The sequence below is a fragment of the Hippopotamus amphibius genome, chromosome 8 (genome assembly GCF_030028045.1).
Source record: "Hippopotamus amphibius kiboko isolate mHipAmp2 chromosome 8, mHipAmp2.hap2, whole genome shotgun sequence".
NCBI classification, from domain to species: Eukaryota; Metazoa; Chordata; class Mammalia; order Artiodactyla; family Hippopotamidae; genus Hippopotamus; species Hippopotamus amphibius.
Window position 1 is genome coordinate 28,001,306 of NC_080193.1, and position 9,354 is coordinate 28,010,659.

Here is a 9,354-nt window from a genome sequence, read left to right on the forward strand (position 1 = left end):
AACACGTGTCCCCTGCATTGGAAGGCGGATTCTTTATCACTGGACCACCAGGGAAGTCCCCAAGCAATACCTTTAAAAACATATATCATAAGCAAGTAGAAGTCATTGCAGGACTTTTCACCATATCAGTAGATTACAGGAGGAATCATGCATCATTATCTCATTAGATACTGAAAAGTCAGTAAATAAATTCAACCTAGGGGCTTCCCTGGTGGCGCAGTGGTTAAGAATCCACCTGACAATTCAGGGGACATGGGTTCGATCCCTGATTCAGGAAGATCCCACATGCCACTGAGCAACTAAGCCCTTGCGCCACAACTACTGAGCCTGCGCTCCAGAGCCCACAAGCCACAACTATTGGGCCCACGTGCCACAGCTACTGAAGCCCACATGCCTAGAGCCCATGCTTCACAACAAAAGAAGCCACTGTAATGAAGAGTAGCCCCTGCTCGCCACAACTAGAGAAAGCCTGAGTGCAGCAATGAAGACCCAACACAGCCAATAAATAAATAAATAAATAAATTTATTTAAAAAAATTCAACCTAGAATGTCCATTAAAAAAAAACACACAGAAGTGTTGAGATACTACTACCTTAACATATAAAAATAAATGTCTCATAAATGGGTAACAGTACAAGGAGTATTATCATTAGAAATCATAAAACTATCACCAATATTGTTTTCTTAAATTGAGAATATTTTAAAAATACACAAAAGTATAGAGAATGATATAAACAGTCAAGTGCTCAAATATTCATATTTGGAAATATTTGATTCATATCATTCTTTATCAAAAAATAAAAAAACAAAACAAAATCACAACAGTGTGTATTCAGTTGCTGTTCTCTGAACCTTTAGTTTCTTTCCTTCTATAACCACTGCTCTTGGGGAAATCATTGCAATGAATGTGCTGTGTAGCCTTCCATTCAATACATACTTTTGCTATATATAGACTCTATTTATCACACCTCATGTACATTTTATATGTCTTAAGTTTACATGAATGCAGTTGTTAACAAACAACATTAAATCTCCAGGTTGCTGATCCTGGTCTCAAGTAAAAAGACTTGTCATTCTTTTTGTTTTTTAATATTTATTTATTTATTTGGCTGGGCTGGTTGCAGGATCTTTAGTTACGGCATGCAGGATCTTTAGTTGTGGCACATGGAATCTTTAGTTGCAGCTTGGGGGCTCTTAGTTGCAGCATGTAGGCTCTTTTAGTTGGGGCATGCGGACTCTTAGTTGTGACATTCAAACTCTTAATTGTGACATGCATGTGGGGTTTAGTTCCCTGACCAGGAGTTGAACCCAGGCCCCCTGCATTGGGAGCGTGGAGTCTTAACCACTGGACCACCAGGGAAGTCCGAAGACTTGTCATTCTTAAATAGTTTGGAAACAGTACTAGCTGGAGGCCTCACACTGAAGAGTCTTAGGAAATTTTCAGGAACACATCACTGCATGAAGTGGACAGCTTCTGCTCAAGATCAGCAGAACAAGATGACCTGAGATATGGTGAAAATTATTAACTTTGTGTTCATTTTTCACCCAACTTCCTTTGATGCTAATTTATTGTGAAAAATCAGTTGATTTCTTAAGTAAGTTGGATCAACTGTTTAGTGCCTTTTTAAGTGGCAAAGAAGGTTTTGTTTCATTTTTTAAAGTAGGCAATTTAGTTAACACTTCTATAACTGGTTCTTTAGACTCTTCAGAATGGGCATGGGACCTGTTCTCTTGGTTTGATTTGGGTAAAGTTGCTCTTGGCTTAGAAGTCTCTGATGTGTAATGAAGTCGTCAAGGTATCTGAAGGCTGTCATCCTCATTAAATTCGCAGGGTCTTTCTTCAGTATGAATTCTCTGATTAAAAAAATAAATAAATAAATAAATATTTATTTATTTATTTTTGGCTGTGTTGGGTCTTTGTTGCTGCATGTGGGCTTTCTCTAGTTGTGGAGAGCAGGGGCTACTCTTTGTTGCATGGGTTTCTCATTGAGCAGTGGCTTCTCTTGCTACGGATTTAGGCACATGAACTTCAGTAGTTGTGGCACGTGGGCTCAATAGTTGTGGCTCATGGGCTCTGGAGCACAAGCTCAGTAGTTGTGGCTCACAGGCTTAGCTGCTCCACAGCATGTGGGATCTTCCTGGACCAGGGCTTGAACTTGTGTCCCCTGCATTGGCAGGCAGATTTTTTTTTTTAATTTTTAATTTTTTACAATAAACTGCATATATTTAGAGTGTACAATTTGGTATCCCAATATCCCAATTCATTCCCCCCCAACCCTCCCCGCTTTCCCCACCTGGTGTCCATGTGTTTGTTCTCTACATCTGTGTCTCTATTTCTGCCTTGCAAACTGGTTGATTTGTACCATTTTTCTATTGTTCACATATATGTGTTAATATACGATATTTGTTTTTCTCTTTCTGATTCACTTCACTCTGTATGACAGTCTCCAGGTCCATCCATGTCTCTACAAATGTCCCAGTTTCGTTGCTTTTTACAGCTGAGTAATATTCCATTGTATATATGTACCACATCTTCTTTATCCATTCATCTGTTGATGGACATTTAAGTTGGCAGACAGATTCTTAACCACTGTGCCACCGGGGAAGTCCCTTCTCTGATGTTTAACAAGGCCTGAGCAATAACTAAAAATCTTCCCATGTTGCTTACAGTTAGAACCTTTTATAAACAGCCTCCTATTCAATAAGGAGTGAGTAATAAAGGCTTTTTCACATTCCTTGCATTCAGAGAGATTTTCTACACTGATTATGGGATGTGGAGTAACATTTGCTCTGTACTCCAGGGAATTATCTTCATAGGGTTTGATTCCAGCATGTATTTTCTGATGTTGGGTTAGAACTATGTTAGAGCTAAGATATTTTTCACACTTAGCATGTTTGTAAGGTTTCTCTCCAGTAAGAATTCCCAGATATAGACTAAGATTTGTGTTTTGGCTGAAAGAAGGGATTTCTTGTTAGGTGCTGAAAGTGTCTTCTGATCTCCCTTCTGTTCCATATAGTGGCCTTTATGTTCCTAATTCTCTTTGAAGCTGGAACACTTAAGACTGTGGCTTAACAGTTATTCCATCATTTTGTGTTGGGATGAGTTATCTTCACAAATATTCTAGACTCACACATGAAAGAAAAAAAAATTCCTACTTTGATTTCTTATTTTCGAAGAAAGGAGACTTCTATACTGAAAGTGGGATCATTAAACATCAAATAATACACGAATGGCACAGACAGCTCTTGACCATGTATTTGCAATCTAAAAAATTGGACAATAACACTGAAAACTGGGAGACTTTTGTCTAGGAAAGTGGGAAAGGGTATTAGAGAATGAGGTAAATCAGTGATTCTCATGCTTTGACGAGCATCATATCCATCTAGCAAGTTTAATAAAAATACAAATGTCCAAGTCTCATCCTCTGGAAAGAACAGGTGTGTTACTAGCTTAGGTGACTCCAACCATCCCTTAACTTTGAAAATCACTGGATACAATAAAGGCAAACAATAATGCAGGAAAATATTATTAAGTTAAGGAACTGGAGAAGTCAATTTAGAATCATATTCTTCACTGTATATCTGCAGTCATGTAATAAGTGGTGAACTCTTTCCCTCCAGCCTCCAAAATATTCTGTATCTGTTTTAAGACTTAGTTTTTTTTAAAAATATCAATTTATATTGCTGATGATAACCAAAAACTTTCAAGGGCATCCCAGACCTCTGCTCTGCAACCACACACATTTCATAATGACAAGAATAGCAATAAAGATAATAGATAACACTTACTGACCACTTTTATTTAAACCCAATGCCACAAAGCTATTTACTAGTATATCAAGAATTCAAACCTCGGTGGTCAAAAAACAAAGTTGTGACTCAGAAAAGAAAATACAATACAGGCCTATTCACTGTAGAGTCTGTGTGAAATCTCAAGCTCAACTTTTCAGGATGAAAAATAAAGAAGTTTTCTAGCTGAAAAAAAATTTAGGTCACTCTAAACCTCTGTACCTGATTGAACTCTGAAAAGCATTATTGGCATAAATACTACTTTTTCGCAAATTGAATGTTTTCTTATCAAGTATCAGTACTGACCCTAGGAGGGTACGTCTTACAGTGGTTTTGCCTAGTTCTTTTTAAAAGTGGACTTTGTAACAATAGACTGATTTTTTTGCAGAATCTTATCTCAGAGGTTCACTGCCTTGTGCGTCGTCATGGGTGTTCTGGTGTACAACCCGGAACCTCTTTCAGGACTGAGGCACTGATTCCTCCAGCTACCAATTGTGGTGCCTTCTAAGAGGCCCCAGATGAGTCCCTCTTGAGAAATTGCCCTCAGCTGAAGGGATCTGCCTCACCTAAGATTAGCCTCCTCCTGGGGACAGCCTCTATGCAATAAGTGGTCAATATGGGGGTACAAAGTCCCCACCCCTTTTCCTCAATTTTGGATATCTCTAAGGGTCTGCTTCAGAGATCTTTGTAGGATTAGCTGAAACCTTTGTAAATGGACCTCTGTTCAAATTTCCCCTCCGTCCTGTCCTGCTCCCCTCACTTCCTTACAAACCACATGCTCATAAATCTCGATCACAGAGTCCGTTTCCTGCAAAACACAACCTACTACCTGTGTACACTTCTTGTTCCAGTTAGCTTACCGATATCTGTTAGAGAAATACATTTGTCTCATCCTTTGCTGAGTCCCTTGGTATTAAAGTCCTAGGCTTATATAGTAGATTTGCCACACACACAAAATAAAAGCACGGAAAGAGAATGGAAGATCAGGAAAGCTGAGACTGAGAAGAAATTATTATGAGAAAGACAATTTTAAAAACGGAGAAATAATTTTTCTAGGCATATTCCCTGTAAACCAACCAACCAATTCAGTATCTGAAGAGAATCTACTGTTTCCAAAATCAGGAACAAAATAAATAGCAGCACGTTCCTACCCAAAGCTTAGAATTGAAGGAGTGAGAAAAAAATAAAGATGTGCAAGGAGGAAACAAAGAATGATATGTGATGTGAAGGCCATAGGAATAATTTACATGGTTCAAATGACAAGTCCTACCACAGTTCATAAATACGGCAGGATCAAAATACATTGGGATAGACAAGGATGAATTTGGAGGCTTTGCAATATGATCTGAGCCTTGAAAATGTGTATAGAGCTTCCTCATGCTGTGACTGTCCTATGGAATAGGGTGAACTCATGTATCAGGGGAATCAGTAATTCTAGAACTAGAGGGCCTGAGAAATTTTATTTTTGCCTTCCCTACATCCATTCCCTTTCTTCTGATAAGTCATCTCAGTTTTTCTTTAGGAAACAACCTTTCTACTGTGCTTAGTCTATGTGGTTTCAGTAAAGCTTCAGACAATGAGGTATTGGTTTCATACATTGGGTCAAGGGCTGGACTGTCAGTCACTGTGACTCTTGTTCAGGGATGGGAAGCTGACCCTCTGAGAGTCCAGCCCCACATATTTTCCAGAATGGTTATGAAAGAAGGGTGAGTTTTCCTCTGCTACTTCATGAGGAAAGCTTGACTGAAAATGAGGCCATCTGGAAAGAACAGAGAAAGGGAGACAGTCACGTCATGGCGATGAAGCTGTGAGTCCAGTCATTCCTGAAGCCCACTGCTTGTTCCCTTCAGCTGTAAAAGCAAATACAGGGACTTCCCTGGTGGTCCAGAATCCCCCTTCAAATGCAGGGGATGTGGATTTGAGCCCTGGTCAGAGAACTAAGATGCCACATGCCCTGGGGCAACTAAGCCACAACTAATGAGCTCTTGCACCTCAACTAGAGAGCCCTGTGCTGCAAACTACAGAGCCCATGTGCCCTGGAGCCTGTGCACCACAACTAGAGAAGAGAAAACCCTCACGCCACAACTAGAGAGAAGCCAGCACGCTGCAACGAAAGATCCTGGCACCTCAATGAAGATCCCAGGTGCTGCAACTAAGACCTGATGCAGCCAAAAATAAATAAATAAATAAATGCTAATAATTTTCTCTATTAGTTGAAGCTAGTTTGAGCTATATTTCTGGCATTTGCATCCAAATGAATATTAATGCAAATTTGCTGCATTAATTAGGCATGGTGTTTCTGATCTCAGGGAGACAGCAGTGAGTGGTGGCTTGAGCAGGATCTTAGTTCCCTGCCCAGGAACTGAACCTGGGTAACAAGGATGAAAACCAGGAATTCTAACCACTAGACTACTAGAGACTAGAGGCTAGAAGTGGAGCTGCCCTGGCTCTTATCTCTGTTGAAAACAAAAAGTTTTCAAGGAGACAAAACTTAAAAATGACACAAAGTTTATTATTGGAGACACAGCACAACATGTGGGAGAGCACACAGAGAAGCAGCTTATTTAAGACAGAAGCAAGGCAGAAATACGCACGAGGAGAAGAGTTCAGGCATCCTCCTTAATAAGGAGCTCACCAGAGAGGTGACTTAAATCACTTACCTGGAGCAGTTCTACTGGGTCTTTGTTTTCCTCTGGCCAATCATCTTGCTTCATTTCACACATCTGACCTGGCCCAGGGCCCTTCCTAATACAGGTGCGCATCTTTTAGCCAACATGGATTTCAGCACGGGGGCTGCTGGGGGTGGGGGTGTCTCTGGGAGATTGACAGCATTTATTATGGGATAGCATCCCCTCCATTTCTGACCCCAGAGGAGCCTTTCTGTGCACATGCAGTCAGGTAGGTCTCCTTGACCTCAACAGTGATAGATGTGGTAATTTATCTCTTCACTCCAGCAGAGCTCAGCACCTGCCATTAACTTTTTCCTTGAAGTGTCAGGGGGAGACAAGCCCCAGTTTACTCAACTTGACAAATTCCAGCTGCTCATCCCCGGAGAACATCAACCTCCTACCTCATTTCCAACATCAATTCCATGCCAATTAAACAAACAAGCAAAAAACAAACAAACAAACACCAAGCTAAATCACTGAAAAATATAGAAACAAAAGGTGTGTATTTATTCATTGTTGCAGCTCTACCTCCTTTTTGCAGGCAGTTGCCCCAGTTGCTGTCCCTAATCTTCTATCACGTCTCCCACACTGAAACATCCTCATTGGTCTCCTCTTGTCTATACACTGTCATTAATTATTCTTACAGATGTCTATTTCTCTCACGCAATTTTCCAAGACTTCCTTCCATTCCCTTATACCCAGTAGCCATCCTAGGCCATTTTCCCTAGAAATAGTTCTGCATTGTTTTAAGGCAGTAGCAGCTTTACACCAACAAAAGTCTCATAATTATGAATAAAGAGACTTGGATTAACAGGAGACTAAGGTCTAATATGGAAAGATCTGGAAAGACTGTAAGATTAGGGGTTATTCACTTAAATTTACTTAAATGACATAAAATGGCAACCCAAATGGCAGAACAGCCTAAGACAGATCTTAGGTGCCGAGTTGCCTTCAAGCAGAGAACTGGGCATAGAATGTGTTCGGGATTTGTTAAAAATACAACTTGCTTGGGAGTTTAATGAGACCATAACAGTGACCGAGCAGATCTGGGTTAAAATAAAAGGGGAAGATTAAATCAAAGGTAAGTGGAATAAAGGAAAGAGCTCAGGATTGGATTTCTAGTGATTTAGACTTTTTTGACATGTTGCATTTTCATTTTAATTCAGTTCAAATTATTTTCTAATTTTCCTGGGATTTCTTCTTTGAGTTAGTGGTTACTTTAAAATGTGTTTTTTAATTTCCAAAAACCAGAAATTTTCTACCATTTTTCTGGGGCTGATTTCTAATTTAGTTCCACTGTTGTTGTTGAAGGAATCGGTAGAGGTAGGCAGGACACCGAGGCTTGTAATACAGGAAGCAATGTTTATTGTACCGGTACAGGCCCAGTGGACTCACATCCAAAGACTGAGCCCCAAAACAAAGTTTCCCCTTTTATAAACCAGTTCCCACGCTTTTTGGGAGCCTATAGCTATGTTTATCTAGGCAGGGGCAAGGTACAGAGGCCAGAGTGCAGAAGTTAGGTTTTCCTTTATCTCCTTGACTCACATGTCTGGGCTGTTTATGGCAGGATCTCTGTAAAAGAGGCCATAAGTTACTTATTCCCTGAGGCTTGCATTCTCTTCTGTTTGCCTCTTCCTTCCCTGCTTTTGTTATTAACCTGCCTCATTGTCAGAAAACATACTTTTTATGAGTTCAATCCTTTCAAATTTATTAAGTCTTTTTGTGGTCCAACATAGGACCTATCTTGGATAATGTTCCATGAGCATGTAAAAATTATGCATATTTAACAATCTTGGGACTTCCCTGGTAGCGCAGTTGTTAAGAATTCGCCTGCCAATGCAGGGGACACAGGTTCGAACCTTGGGCCAGGAAGATCCCATATGCCATGGAGCAACTAAGCCTGTGTGCCACAACTACTGAGCCTGAGCTCTAGAGCCCGCAAGCCACAACTACTGGAGCCCACGCACCTAAAACCCATACTCCACAAGAGAAGCCACCACAATGAGAAGCTGTGCACCACAGGGAAGAATAGCCCCCTGCTTGCCACAACTAGAGAAAGCCCATGCACAGCAATGAAGACCTAACACAGCTAATAAAAAATAAATTAAAAAAAAACCCCAATCTTTAAGTACAGTGTTCTGTATATGTCAGTTACTTTGAATGGATTTATGCCGAGACCAGCTCGGTGACTGGAGGTGAGTGACGGGTGCCGCAAGCTTGAAGAAGACACAGACACAGACTGAAGAGAAAAGTGGGACGGGGGGCTCAAGACCTCTTGGATCAAGAGCCTTGCTGACTCATCCCACGTTGCTTTTATTGAGTTCTTCAGCTAACATTCTCAGGTTACACCCATAAACAATCAAAGACCTCACATGACTGGGGCAATTATCTTTGTTTGCCTCCTGGGTCCGAGTTGAGCAGGTGTGGATTTGAGCTGGGTGGAGAGCAAAGCAGCCCTGGGGGCAGGAGACCTCTCTCAGATATTAGGGGTCTGTGCCCCACCCCTGTTGGCCCCTCTGCGACTGTGCCTGTCTTAGGTTGTTCCTCCCTTGAGGAATCTTACCCGTCTCTGGCTAACCAGTCATCCGCCAGGGCCAAACAGGGTGATATAAGGAAGGCTCTATGCACTACCCCTGTTGGCCCCTCTGCGGCTGTGCCTGTCTTAGGTTGTTTCTCCTCTGAGGAATCTTACCTGTCTTTGGCTAACCAGCCATCCTTCAGGGCCAAACAGGGTGATATTAGTCTCCACGCCCCACACCCTCAGCTCCTCCACTGCTCAAGCAGGACATTCTGAATCCCATTGCTCGGCCCACATACTTTAACATTTTCAAGGTTTCAGAAAGGCTCCTGAATGTCTTCCCACAGATTTATAGTATTATTTCAGTCTTTTCTGTTC